Below are 15328 nucleotides of genomic sequence, written 5' to 3' on the forward strand. Positions count from 1 at the left end.
CTGCCCACAACAAGCTGACAGTCTAGAGGATCTGGAGGTAAGCACTGTCTATCCAGACTATGGGGAATGGGTACTTGAAGAGATCTGGACAGAATCAATCCCTTTATGAACAGTTTTGAAGAAAAGTTTTTCTGTGAAGAAATTATTCGTCAATGCTACAAATCTCCTTAGTTTCCAGGTTTGTCCCCCTTGCCTCAGGCTGTCCTTAAGGATAGTCTGCAATCAAATCGGTACAATTTGCAAGGATATGTAACATGAAAGTCAGGTTCCTGCCAGGAAAAGATAATGTCCCCAAAGAGGTATGGTAAAAATCACTCAATTTCCTGTCTTTAAAATCATTCTGTTGATGTGTAAACAAATACCAAAAGGAATCCAAGGGAATAAGACACATTTTTAATATCCACTGTCTAAAACAGATATGAGTCAATAATCAGTGCCGCTTCAGTCTGTACTTCACTCTGTTGCCTGGCTCATCTTTCTGACAGAAAATCTCTGGGCAAGTCACTCCCCTCCTCAAAAATCTCCAGTGGTTGCCTTTCAACCTTCACATGAAGCAAAAACTCCTCACTCTTGGCTTCAAAGCTCTTCATCACCTTGCCCCCTCCTACCTCACCTCCCACACACTCCCAGCCCAGCCCACACACTCCGCTCCTCTGCTGCTAACCTCCTCCCTGGGCCTTGTTCTCGCCTGTCCCGCCATCGACCCCTGGCCCACGTCCTACCGCTGTCCTGGAATGCCCTCCCTCCTCACATCCACCAAACTAACTCTCTTCCCCTCTTCAAAGCCCTACTGAGAACTCACCTCCGCCAGGAGGCCTTCCCAGACTGAGCCCTCCCTTTTCCTCTGCTCCTCCTCCCCTCCCCCTCACTCCTACTCCCTCTCTCTGCTCTATGCCTTTCCCTGCCCCACAGCACTTGTGCATATTTGTACTTATTTATTGCTCTATTAATTTTATTAATGATGTGTCTATATCTATAATTCAATTTATCTATTTATGCTATTGATGCTTGTCTACTTTATTTGTTTTGTTTTGTTGTCTGTCTCCCCACTTCTAGACTGTGAGCCCGCTGTTGGGTAGGGATTGTCTCTATCTGTTGCCAATTGTACTTTCCAAGTGCTTAGTACAGTCCTCTGCACACAGTAAGCACTCAGTAAATACGATTAAATGATTAAATGAATGAATGCCAATAATCAGGACTTCATCTGATGAAGCAGCATGGCATAGTGGATAGAGCATGGGCGTGGGAATCAGAAGGTTATGGGTTCCAATCCCAGCTCTGCTGCTTGTCTGCTGTGTGAATTTATGCAAATCACTTCACTTCTCTGGGCCTCATTTACCTCATCTGTAAAATGGGGATTGATTGAGATTGAGAGGCCCATGTAGGGCAGGAAGAGTGTCCAACCTGATTTTCTTATATTCACCCCAGCGCTTAGTACAGTGCCTGGCACATAGTAAGCACTTAACTACCATAATTATTATTATTATGAAAAACTACCTCCCTTTTTTGCCAAGATATGCTTAAAAATGTTTTGAGCTTCAAGGATAAAGACAGCTTTGTATACATTTATATAAACTTTCTTATTGCTTCACAACCTCAGACTTACAACTTGGTTATCAATTGTTAATTTCCAAGTTATAAATAAACTCCCTAAAGAATGGATTTAAGTGGACTTGCCATTATTCCCCTTAAACAGTGTCCAAAGAATAGGTGACCCAGATAATAAATGTATTTTTCCATAATTCTGTGGTGTTCTGACCTCCCCCTTGAAGCTCCGGCACCACGGAGTGAATAAAAAAGAATATCTAGCATTGTTCTTGTAGAACTGGGATTTGAAACTGTTGGTTGGCATGGATACCACCTTGGACAGGAAGTTGCAACTTGCCACACTGCAAACTGGTGGTCCAGTTAATTCCTCTGTCACAGAATGAAGAAACAGCACCTTGTTAGAATCTCAGATTATTGTAAGTGAAAAAACGGCACAGTATCAGAGTGAGAAAAGGAGTTTAAAGAAGAGGGATGTATTTGTCTCTTGCTGAGACTGAGCTTTCTGAATGGATACAAAATCATAACGCTAACAGATTTTTTATCACATCATAAACCATAATTACTTAGTAATGCTTGCAAATCATACTTTGTAAACAGAACCATCCTCCACCACTCCCGGGTGGTTTTTAGCACTTTTAAAATGTATGAAAATATTTTGGCTCTTTGAAATCTTTAGTCTGGTAATAAAATGGAATTCATTTACCAGAACATTATCATGAGTCTTCATAAAGAGGCTGTGATCTGGGTTTTCAGGAATGAATTATCTAAGTGCCAGACTGCCAGCATTTTCTAATTGTTTCGGGGGAAATCATTTTGGGGCATGAAATATAAGGATAATAGCTTGTTGTGGGCCAGAAACTTGTCCACCAATTCCATTTTATTGTACTCTCCTAAGCACCTAGTAACAATAATAATGATGGCATTTAGAGCTTTGGGGCTTTGGAGTCGGAGGTCATGAGTTCAAATCCCGGCTCTGCCACTTGCCAGCTGTGTGACTGTGGGCAAGTTGCTTCACTTCTCTGTGCCTCAGTTACCTCATCTGTAAAATGGGGATGAAGACTGTGAGCCTCACGTGGGACAACCTGATTCCCCTGTGTCTACCCCAGCGCTTAGAACAGTGTTCTGCACATAGTAAGCGCTTAACAAATACCATCATTATTTAGTACAGTGCTCTGCTCACAGTAAGCCCTCAGCAAGTTCCATTAATTGAGTGATAATAGGGACAAAATGTCCTTTGAGGGTCTGAGCTAGGCAAGTCATTTACATGTATCTATCCAGGGTTGGTCTCTCCAGATAAAGCCAAGTGAAAGGTTAAGGCAATTATCCAGATCATTCAAGCCAAGAAAATTTTTAGCCTCAAGGATTCTGGATTTTTGCCCCGCTGACCTAGTTAGTTACCTAAACCCTCTTTGTTTGACCATGTAGACACAGTCAGACAAAAATGGGAAAAAGAAACTGGGTGAACATGGACTCTTGTCGAGGGCAGGGAATGTGTCTGTTTATTGTTATAGTGTATTCTCCCAAGTGCTTAGTACAGTGCTCTGCACACAATAAGTGCTCAATAAATATTATTGAATGAATAAAGTAACCCAGCTGTAGCTACCGCAGTGCTTCAATGCCGGCACATAAAAGCACTTAAATACCATAAAAAACAAACAAACAAACAAACCTAGCAGGTGAGAGTGATTCTGGGGCTGCTACCAAAGGGATTTCTAAAGTTGCAGTTGAGGAGCCCTTGTTTGGATAGCCTGGTAGTAAAAATCACCTATCGAAATATGGCACTGAGCATATCTAGACTATCTTTTAATATACCCCAGCCACCCAGCTCTTTGCAGCTGAGAGCTACGTTTTTGAACAGTTTTTCCACTTTAAGCAGATTCAGCCACAGCACTTGGGTCATATCCATAATTTATTTTAAGGTCTGTCTCCCCCTCTAGATTGTAAACTCCTTTTGACCTGCGAACATGAAGCAGCGTGATGTAGGGGATAGAGCACAGGCCTGGGATTCAGAAGGTCATGGGTTCTAATCCCAGATCTGCCACTTGTCTGCTGCGTGACCTTGGGCAAGTCACTTCACTTCTCTGGGTCTCAGTCACTTCATCTGTAAAATGGGATAATAATGTTGGTATTTGCTAAGCACTTATTATGTGCAGAGCACTGTTCTAAGCACTGGGGTAAATACAGGGTAATTAGGTTGTCCCACTTGGGACTTACAGTCTTAATCCCCATTTTACAGATGAGGTAACTGAGGCACAGAGGAAGTGAAGTGACTTGCCCACAGTCACACATCTGACAAGTGGCAGAGCCGGGATTCGAACCCATGACCTCCGACTCCCAAGCCCAGGCTCTTTCCACTGAGTCACGCTGGGATTGAGACTGTAAACCCAATGTGGGACAGGGACTGGGTCCACTCCGATTTGCTTGTATCCACCCCAATGCTTAGAAGAGTCCCTGGAACATAGTAAGTGCTTAGGAAATACCATCATCATTATTATATGTCTATCAACTCTGTTGTATCGTACTCTCCCAGGTACTTAGTCCAGTGCTCTGCACACAGTAAGCACTCAATACCATTGATCGAATGAATGATTGTTGATGTTCTAGTCTTTCATACTCTCCCAAGTTTTAAGTACAGTGCTCTGCACACAGAAAATTCTCAATAAATACTACTGATTGATTGACATAGATGTTTGAAGCCACATAAAGTTCCACTGCAGGGGGTACCCCCACTGTCTTGTCTTATGCCATCAAGTTGTTCTCGACCCACAGCGACACCACGGGCACATCTCTCCCAGAACGCCCCATTCTCCACCTGCAATTGTTCTGGTAATGTATCCCCAGAGTTGTCTTTGTAAAAATACAGAAGTGGTTTACCATTGCCACCTTCCGCGCAGTAAACTCAAGTCTCCACCCTCAATTCTCTCCCATTCTGCTGCTGCCCAGCATAGGTGAGTTTTGACTCGTAGCAGATTGCCTTCCACTCGCTAGCCACTGGCCAAGCTAGGAATGGAATGGACAGGCCTCTGCTTGACTCTCCCTCCCATAGCCGAGGCTGGTAGAGGACTGGAAACTCTCTAGGTGCGACCCCGAGAGGGGACCCTTACTGCACAACCAGCTAAAAACCCAAGTTAAGAGGGTAAGTTCATTGGGATCTTGGAGGTGACGGTTTACTTGTCCTGATTGTAGTAACCCATCTGATAATGCCCTTGTCAGTGATCATGCTCGTAACTTTTTTTTAATGCTACTTGCTAAGCGCTTACCATGTGCCAGGTACTGTACTAAGTGCTGGGATAGATTCAAGCTAGTCAGGTTAGACACAGTTCATGTCCCACATGGGACTCACAGTCTTAATCCCCATTTTACAGTTGAGGTAACTAAGGCACAGAGAAGTGGCTTGCCTAAGGTCACACAGTAGATAAGTGGTGGAGCTGGAATTAGAAGCCGGGACCTTCTGACTCCCAGGCCATGTTGCTTCTCTAGCTGATAAAAAGATCACTCCCTTGTCAGTGATCATGATCTCCATTTCTCTGTGACTCAGGGATTTGCCCAATATGAAGCATGCCTACAAGGGAAAAAGTTGATTTATTAATGATCACGATCAGACTATAATTCAGAAAAAAGCTTATTATATTAAATGTTTTGGGTACCAGCACAGGCTATTTTAATGGCATGTCCTAGGCCAGGATTGAAGACATAAACTGAGCTTTCTAAGTCAGAAATCCAAAGCTCCGTTTTGTCGCCTTCATTTTGCCGCAGTCTTCTCTGGATTCCAAGTTCCCTGATTTCTTGCCCAAATTCACTGGGTCTCAGCTTCCTGACATCTGTCTGGAAAGAGACAGAACACTGTGGCAATCTGCTTAACTCCTACTGACATATTAGGGAAGAAGGATATTTTTCAGTAAAGAGCATGCCCCTACTTGCAAGCTCGGGGCAGGATCTCTGCTATCTTGCCTAAAAAGTAATCTTTACTTACTCTCACAATTAAGTCTTTAAAAGCAACCTAATACTGTAATCACCTGCTTGAAACACATCCCTGACACCTTGACAGCTAAATAGCCTAGACACCTAAAGACTCATCTCAAGATCAGGAAGATTCTTCATTTACATTTTGATTTGCCTGGGCTGTGAGATACCTGATCTGGAAGGTCTCTGGCAGGAAAACCACATCAAAGTGTTAACTGAAAAGTGGTGTTAGGACTTCCGGAGAGCAAAAATGTACTTCTTTTTTCTTCCCCACAGTTTTGGTAAATGCTTATTATGAGCCAGGCAGTGTACTAAGCCCTGGGGTAAATACAAGCTAATCAGGTTGGACATAGTCTATGTCCCACATGGGGCTCACAGTCTTCAATCCCCATTTTACAGATGAGGGAACTGAGGCAAAGGGAATTTAAGTGACTTGCCCAAGGTTACACAGCAGAAAAGACCTTCTGACTCCCAGGTGCATGCTCTATCCACTAGACCATGAGGCTTCAGAAAAAAAAAAAACCTTCCAAAAAGATTTCTGAAGCTAGCCCAAACAGAAAATTTATACTTAAAATAAAAAATCCAACCTTATACTTCTGAAGGAAAGTACAATCTCAAATATGAATTATGTAAATAGTATTAGGCCATCTTCAGTGAAATTCACTTCATTGCCTAAATTTCAACAAGGCAGCGACAGGTATCATTGGCAGGGAAGACCCTGAGGAAAAGTTTACTGGGGCAGTTGCTAGGGGAGCAGACATTATTATTACTATTGAACATTGGAGTTGACAAGGCTTTCTTATTTCTAAGCAAAACTAAAAGATCATTTACTCAGGAAATACAATTACCATTTCCTTCTCTCTATACCCAGGGAAGTCCACCTTGAGTTAATGTCAGGAGGCCACATGGCACTTCCTGATTCTAATCTAGCCAAGAAGATATGAATGAAAGTCCTCTGGACTGGAGATGACCAGATCCCCTGAGACTATAACAGAACAAAATGGCCTCCTCTCTTCCTTCCCTCAGAGCTCAGTCCAGCCTGGACCTATAGCTCCAGGGAAACAAACCAGCTTTCAAAAGAATGAGGCACCATTCATCTGGCCTCTTACCCCTCTTGAGTTTGATATGGTGGTAGAAACCATTAACCAAGGATTGGTTTGGCTCATCCCAGTTAGGCTATTAACTTTCCTGCAGGAGCCAAGGCTCCTCTCTGCCTTCTCCAACAAGCCCTTATGGTCTGAGATTTATTGCTGGTCACGGACAGGGGCTGGATGCACATATATCCTGTTAATCATTGCAGATGGTGAAATCATTTTAATCAGCGGGACCATGATCGCTTGCATCTCGATTAGTTACAACTCCCAGAATTCCTGTTAAAAGCTGTGTTTTTCTCCAGAGTTAAATAGCCACTGATTTATTCAAGGGTCTGTGAGGCGAGACCCCTGACTGACTAGTTATGGGACATCCCGAGCTGCTGACCTCACTGCCTCCTGTCTCTCCCTACTCCAATCTATACTTCACTCTGCTGCCCAGATCATTTTTCCACAAAAATGTTCAGTTCACATTTCCCCACTCCTCAAGCACCTCCAGGCGTTGCCCATCCACCTCCGCATCAAACAGAAATTCCTTACCATCGGCTTTAAAGCAGTCAATCACCTTGCCCCCTCCTACCTCACCTCACTACTCGCCTTCTACCACCCAGCCTACAAGCTTCGATCCTCTAATGCTACTCTTCTCATTAATTTTAATGTTTATGATATTTATTGAGTACTTACTATATGCCAGGCATTGTACTAAGCGCTGGAAGGTTTTTTTTTGTTTTGTTTTTACTGTATTGATTAAGCATTTACTATGTGCCAGTCACTGTAATAAATGCCGGGGTAGTTACAAGGTTGGACACAGCCTGTATCCCAAATGGGGTTTGCATTTTTAATCCCTATTTTACAGATGATGTAACTGAAGCACATCAGTTGTGCTTCAACTGAAATGACTCACCTAAGGTCACACAGCAGAAAAGTGGCAGAGCCGGGATTGGAACTTAGGTCCTTCTGACTCCCAGACCCATGCTCTACCCACTACGCCATACTGCCAGTCCATGTCCCACATGGGGCTCACAGTTTTAATCCCCATTTTATGGATGAGGTAATTGAAGCACAGAAAAGCTGAGTAACTTGCCCAAGGTCACACAACAGACAAGTAGAGGAGCTGGGATTAGAACCTAGGTCCTCTGACTGCAATTTACTATGTGCCAATCAATCAATCAATCACTTGTATTTATTAAGCTCTTACTCTGTGCAGAACACTACACTAAATACTTGGGAGTTAATTGATATATTCCCTGCTCTCATCTATTATCTATAGGGGGAGTTTACAGTTTTAGGACTTTGCTAAACCCTGGAGTAGATACACTATAATCTGATCAGACGGTCCTTATCCCTCCCTGGGATCCCAGCCTGAGAAGGAGAGAAATCAGGTATTTAATCCCCATTTTACACACAAGGAAACTGAGACCCAAAGAGGTTAAGTGACTTGACCAAGTTCACACAACAGGCAAGTGATGGAGCTGGGAACCCTGGTCACCTGCCACCCAGTCCCCTGCTCTTTTCACTAGGCCATGCTGCCTCTCTACAAGAAAATCAGATTTAAAAGCATGGTCTGAGCCATTCTACTGACACTGTAACGACAAGAGAGCCATCTGTGAAGGGTGTTTGGGGAAGGATCTGGGTGCAGAATGCAGTTTTGAAAGAGTTAAGGTCCCCTTGGCCAATATCAAAAGAAAGGTCAAGGCTCCACTGGGCCACCAAGGGACAGATGAAGAGTGGGCAAATAGAGGTGTGGCCGTAGGGAAGAAGTTAAGTTCACAGACTTAGTAAACAAGATGAGGGCATATGGGCTTGTCTTTGAGCAATCTGTTTTGTGTATTCCTGGAGAGGGATGGGTGGGGAATCCAACTGCTTGCAAAGAGGGTTGGGGGGATTAAATTCTGCCCAAGCCCACACAATATTGTGAAAAACAAAGCTCTTCCTAACAAGTACCCTGGGCCAAAAGAGAAAATGAGTATTTGTTTGCTTCAAAGCCCACTTTCAAATATTCTTTCTTGATTAATAAAATCACCATATTTGCAAATGGTCCAGAACAAAATGCAGCCTCTTTTTCTGTGGTACTCAGTCCCACATTTAACAACCACATGAGAACTAGGCTCATCAAGAGAGTTCAGAGGGTGAAGAAAAATATCAAGCAGGTTTGACTCAGCTGGAGAAAATATGGGTGATCAGAACTAATTATCCTAGGTATAATCTGGCCCCAGCATCAGTGAAACATATTTGCTCTTGAAAAAGAATCATAAATAATCATGATTGGGTTGGGGTTTTTTTCTCCTTTTTCTTTCTTTGGTTTAAAATACAGCTCTTTCAGCAGCCCATAATACACTACTGGGCTACTGATTCTGCAACAACTAATGGAGATGGGGGAGGAAGGGAAAAGTTGTAAAAAACAAAGCTCTTCCTAGTAAGAACCCTGGCCAAAAGAGAAAATAAGTTTATATTTGCTTCAAAACCCACTTTGAAATAATTTTTCTCGATTCATAAAATCACCATATTTGCAAATGGTCAGGACCAAAAAGCTTCTTCCTTTTGTGTGGAAGTAGTGTTGTCTAATGGTAAGAGCAGAGGCCTGAAAGTCAGAGGACCTCATCTAATCTCAGCTTGCCATTCATCTGTCTGCTGAGTGACTTTGGGCAAATCATTTAACTTCTCTGTGCCTCAGTTACCTCATCTGTAAAATGGGGATTAAGACTGCGAGTCGTATGTGGGACAGGGACTGTATCCACCCCGATTATGATGTGTCTACCTCAGTGCTTAGTACAGAGCCCGGTACATAGTCAGTGCTTAACAAATACCATAAAAAAGTCTTTCCTAATGAATTCCTAATGCCACTCCCTGCAGCAGCTGCATGTTCCCTCCAGCAATTCCTTTCCTGCTTTCTTACACAGCTCAGCCCTGCTTAGCAGGAACTGTCAGAACAGCAGCACTTCTGGGCATGTCAGCACCTGTTTATGCAGAATTTGAGGGATTTGATATCATTTTTGAAACAAATCTTTAATCTTACAAAACTCCAACTTTTCAAAAGCAAGAATAACATGACCCCTTCCTCATATCTGTTAATATTTCACATGGACTTGGATGATTTTCAGAGAAAGCTCCAGGAAGTGTGAAACATTTTGTTCAGGAAGGGACTTGGGTTTTGTGGGAGTGGGAAAATTTAAGAGTCTGAAGCCAGGATTTGGGGAAGCTCAAGATGGATGCTGATTTATCTGGGACATCTTACTCTAAAATGTTAATCTATGGCTCTCACTTCAAATGGACCAGATGGGAAAGGGCTGGCCAGGGAGAGAGAAAGAAGGGCAAAAGGTGGAAGAAAGGGGACAAAGAAGAGTGGGAGAGGAGCAAGAGGTAGAGGAGATAAAGGCAGGAGGGAAAAGGAGGAAGAGGGAAGAAAAGAGGGAGGCCCAAGGGGTGAAAGGTGAAAGACTACCCTCGTTTTTCTCTTCCATCTATGCCACTTTAGGCTCGTGGCCCCAGCAGAGATTGATCCAGGACCAGTAGTGTGGCTTCTACCCCAGTGGCAGAGGTGGTTAAACCTGGGTGAACTGGCCAGAGGGTAGCAAGGTCCAAGGCAAAGGGAAGCAGCATGGCCTAGTGGAAAGGGCCCGGCCTGGGAACCAGAGGACCTGGCTTCTAAGCCTGGCTTCGCCACTTGTCTGCTGTGCGACCTTGGGCAAGTCAGTTGACTTCTCTATGCCTCCTCCGTAAAATGGGGATTTTCCGCTCATCCCTCCCAAACACCGTCCTCTCCCTGACTTTCCCGTCACTGTGGACGGCACTACCATCCTTCCCTTCTCACAGGCCCGCAACCTTGGTGTCATCCTTGACTCTGCTCTCTCTTTGACCCCACTCATCCAATCCGTCAACAAAACCTGCCGGTTTCACCTTCACAACATAGCCAAGAACCGCCCTTTCCTCTCCATCCAAACAGCTACCTTGCTGGTACAATCTCTCATAATATTCCGACTGGATTATTGCATCAGCCTTCTCTCTGATCTCCCATCCTCCTGTCTCTGCCCGCTTCAGTCTATACTTCACTCTGCTGCCTGGATTATCTGTCTACTGAAATGCTCTGGGCATGTCACTCCCTTCCTCAAAAACCTCCAGTGGTTGCCTATCAACCTTTGCATGAAGCAAAAACTCCTCACTCTTGGTTTCGAAGCTCTCCATCACCTTGCCCCCTCCTACCTCACCTCCTTTTTCTGCATTTACAGCCCAACCCGCAGACTCCCGTCCTCAGCCGCTCACCTCCGCACGGTGCCTCCTTCTCGCCTGTCCCAACGTCGACCCCGGCCCATGTCCTACAACTGATCTGGAACGCCTTCCCTCCTCACATCTGCCAAACTAACTCTCTTCCTCTCTTCAAAGCCCTACTGAGAGCTCACCTCCTCCAGGAGGCCTTCCCAAACTGAGCCCTTCCTTTCCCTCAACCCCTCTTCCCCTCCCCATTCCCTCTATTCCCTCTCTGTGCTCTACCCCCTTCCCCTCCCCACAGCACTTGTGTACATTTGTATATATTTTTAGTCTATTTTATTAATGATGTATATATATATGTATATATATATATCTATGATTCTATTTATCTATTTTGATGGTATCGATGCCTGACTACTTGTTTTGTTTTGCTGTCTGTCTCTCCCTTTTAGACTGTGAGCCCATTGTTGGGCAGGGATTGTCTCTATCTGTTGCCAAATTGTACATTCCAAGCTCTTAGTACAGTGCTCTGCACACAGTAAGCGCTCAATAAAAATTATTGAATGAATGAATGATTAATAATAATAGTAATAATAATAATGGTAAGCGCTTACTAGGTGCCAGGCATAGTACTAAGCACTGGGGTGGATACAAGCAAATTGGGTCATACACAGTCCCTATCCCACTTGGGGCTCACAGTCTCAATCCCCATTTTACAGATGAGATAACTGAGGCACAGAGAAGTGAAGTAACTTGTCCAAGGTCACACAGCAGACAAGAGGAGGAGCCGGCATTAGAACACAACTGGGTTCTACGAACCTTATGTGGGACAGGGTCCGGGTCCAATTCGATTTTCTTTTAACCACCTCAACACTTAATACAGTGCCTAGCACTTAGCAAGCACTTAACAAATACCACTGAAAAAAATAAAAAGGCCAAGAGTTGAGCTTGAGCTAATAATAATAATTGTGGTATTTGTTAAGCCTTTACTATGAGCCAAGCACAGCCCTAAGCTCTGAAATGGACACAAGATAATTAGGTTAGACCCAGGTCCTGCCCCACATGAAGCTCACAATTTAAGTAGGAGGGAGAACAGGAATTGAATCCCCATTTTAAGATGAGAAAGTTGAGGCACAGAAAAGTTAAGTGATCTCCCCAAGGTCACACAGCAGGCAAATGGCAGAGCTGGGATTAAAACTCAGGTCGTCCAACTGCCAAGCCCGTGTTCTTTCCACTAGGCCATGCTGCTTCTCATTGTCACTTTGAAGGGCACTGGTTCTGACTTAATTCCAAAGGTGTTTGAAACCCTGTGAGCCCCCACCCATGGGTTGTGGGTTTGAGATGTGTCAGCTGTGGCTCCTGCTTATTTTTTCCCCTTTAGGAATTTTGGGACAAAACATGCTCTAAGAAATCTAAAGTAGATATCAGGACCCACCCTGAAATTTTGCGTCTTATTGAAATCAAGACCTCAATTTACATCATCTTTCCTTACTTTTAGACTATATGGCCAACACTTCTAGCCGGTTGTGGGCAGGCACTATTTCTTCTGACTCTGTTATATTATACCCCCAAGCACTCAGTACAGTTCTCTGCACACAGTTTCTTACTAAATGTGACTGATTTATTGATCACTACCATTATCCTGGGGTGCAGTATGGAGCATTTTGAAGACATCCTGTCTCTGATTTGTTCTACAAGAGCAGGATGTAAAATGTAAGATGTAAAACTATAGATAATTCACTTTTCATTAATATTTGGTTTTCTATTTTTATTTCCCCTTCTTTGTCCTTAATCAAAAGTAGATAACCTTCTACTTAGGACCCTTGGCAGAGAAGAGAAGTAAGATTATTATTTGGATCACTCAGGCTACAAACACCTCCCCAAAACTTCGCCTTGATTAACCAGATAATTACATCATTTCTCTGCTTGCCTTCACAAGTGGAGATTAGCTAATAGCTATCAATATGAATAAATTGGTGTAATTGTAACCACCAAACTCACTTTTTTATAGTATTTGGTAAGCACTTGCTATGTGCTAGGCATTGTACTCAGTGCTGAGGTAGATATATGCTAAACAGGTTAGACACAGTCCACGTCCTACATGGGGTTTACAGTCTTTGTCCCCATTTTACAGATGAGGTAATTGAGACACAGAAAAGTTAAGTGACTTGCCCAAGGTTACACAGCAGAAAAGTGGCAGAGCTGCTCTGAAATATAATGCTTATAGAACCATAGACTAATCAAACTCAGAGGGACTGTAAGAGGTCATATGACCTAGATCTCTGTCTCCAGCTAGGTGAATGACTAAAAATCTAGGACAGATATTCTCTGTTCTTTTCTTAAACCCTCCCCAGACTGCAGTCAAAAAGTTCTTTCATGTATCTAAATGAAATCACTCCTGCTTTAATTTAAGACCATGTCCTTTAATTCAGTCCTCAGTGAACATGGAGAACGTCACAAAAACCCTCATATACTGTACTTGAAGAAGTGAATTTTCACTCCTTAACTGGCTCTTCTCCAGGGCAAATAATTCCAATTCTTTAATTACATTTTTCAGGGAAATTGAAAGGTAGAGTGGAAAGAAGACCAGATTGCATTTGAGTCAGAGTTTCTGGCCATTTTCCCTAAACTTGTAGGGAAGAATGAATTGAAAATCAACTTATCAGGAGTTAGCCTGGGGAAATGTTAATGTTCCTGGCCTTGGTTACCACATGGGAGGAACCTTAAGGAAAAAGGAGGAGGGTTAGTGGAAAAAGAGTCTAATCAATCAGTCAGTCAATCGTATTTGCTGAGCACTTACTGTGTGCAGAGCACTTTACTAAGTGTTTGGGAAGGTACAATATAACAATATAACAGACATATTCCCTGCCCACAACGACCTGCCAATCTAGACTTTAAGCTTCTTTTGGGCAGGTAACCTGTCTACCAACTCAGTTATATTGTAATCTACCAGATGTTCAGTACAGTGCTCTGCACACTATAAATGCTTAATAAATACAATTGACTGATTATGAGAAAATGGGACTGGGAGTCAGAGGACCTGGGTTCTAATCTAGGTTCTGCCAGTTGTCTGCTGTGTGGCCTTGGGCAAGTCACTTTGTTTATCTGGGCCTCAGTTTCTTCATCTGTGAAGTGGGGACTCAATACTTGTTCTCCCGTTTACTTAGACTGTGAGCCCCTCATATCTTGCATCTACCCCAGATCTTAATTCAGGGCCTGGCACATAATAAGCACTTAACAAATCAATCAATTGTATAAGCTCACAATTCTGTTGTACTGTACTCTCCCAAGCCCTTAATAGAGTGCCCTGAACATATTAAGTATTCAATAATTACCACTGATTGACCAATTGAGTGCTTACTGTGTGCAGAACACTGTACTAAGTGCTTGGGAGAGTACAATAAAACAGAGTTGGCAGACACATTCCCTGACCATAAGGCGCTAACAAATGCAATTATTATTGTTATTATTATTGCAAACATGGGCACTGAGGTTCCAGAACGCAGAAGGGGAAGCATTTCCTTGTGTTTGTTTATTATGGTATTATACTCCCCCAAACACTTCAGTGCTCAGCACACTGTAAGCGCTCAATAAATACGATTGAATGAATCTCTTGAACCTCACTCTGATCCCTGCTTCTCAAATACATCCTGTTCTGTTTTCTCGTGCAGCCATTTACCCACGGTACCATGTAGAAGAATTTTTTCAAAATTCTAGGCAACAACAATCTTGTGAAAGGTCAGGATGGTACTGCTGGGGTCTCCCACTTATGGGTCAATCAACTTGGTGATATCATTTTCAGGATTCTAAAGAACATTGGGTAATTATGCAAGGTTTAGACAAGTTCTCAGGATCTTATCCAACTGCCTGGTAGCCAAGCACCAATGAATAACCCCTCTATACTTTTAGTTCCCTCTCTAGACTATAAGCTCACTGTCGGCAGGGAACATGTCTACCAACTTTCTAATGTTGTATTCTCTCAAAAGCTCAGTTACAGTGCTTTGCACACAGTAAGCGCTCAATAAATGCGGTTGATTGATTGGTTGATTGACTGCTACCCCACCCCATTAGGTTCTAATTCCTAATTCCTTCTAAAAGGTAATAGCATTGGATCACCCTGAGAAATGACTGTCTTCGGAAAAGCAGTTCATGCATTCTACTCTTATTTACCAACTAATTTGTTAGACACCCGGAGCACATAAACTAAGGTCTTTTCAGCCAAGAAGCAACATGCACAAGAGTTTTTGAGGTATGATCCTCCGACTAATACTGGCATTAGTGCATGAATGAGATTCAATCAGCAGCAAATCATCTGGGTTAACATCTTTATGGCTGCCAAGCGGGAAAGTTAACAGCTAGCTAAGAAGCAATTCTTTGAATTGTTTATTTTCTTTGACAATCATTCCTTGAATGTGCTTGATTACATCTGCTTTCTTTGTAGTTGAATTATCCAGGGTGTGACACATGAGGATGAATTGGTGTGACCTGTTTTGTTATTGAAGAAAATGTTTTAAAAATTA

At 43.0% G+C, this 15328-nt stretch overlaps 1 non-coding gene across 1 annotated transcript; it reads right to left on the minus strand.

Annotated features, from left to right (window-relative positions):
- Positions 1–4506: 4506 nt before the first annotated feature.
- On the minus strand, positions 4507–4644 carry LOC114809619. The gene has a single exon (XR_003757395.1). It is a non-coding gene; the product is annotated as a small nucleolar RNA SNORA7 (small nucleolar RNA).
- Positions 4645–15328: the final 10684 nt, after the last annotated feature.

The sequence above is a fragment of the Ornithorhynchus anatinus genome, chromosome 2 (assembly GCF_004115215.2).
Source record: "Ornithorhynchus anatinus isolate Pmale09 chromosome 2, mOrnAna1.pri.v4, whole genome shotgun sequence".
NCBI lineage: Eukaryota > Metazoa > Chordata > Mammalia > Monotremata > Ornithorhynchidae > Ornithorhynchus > Ornithorhynchus anatinus.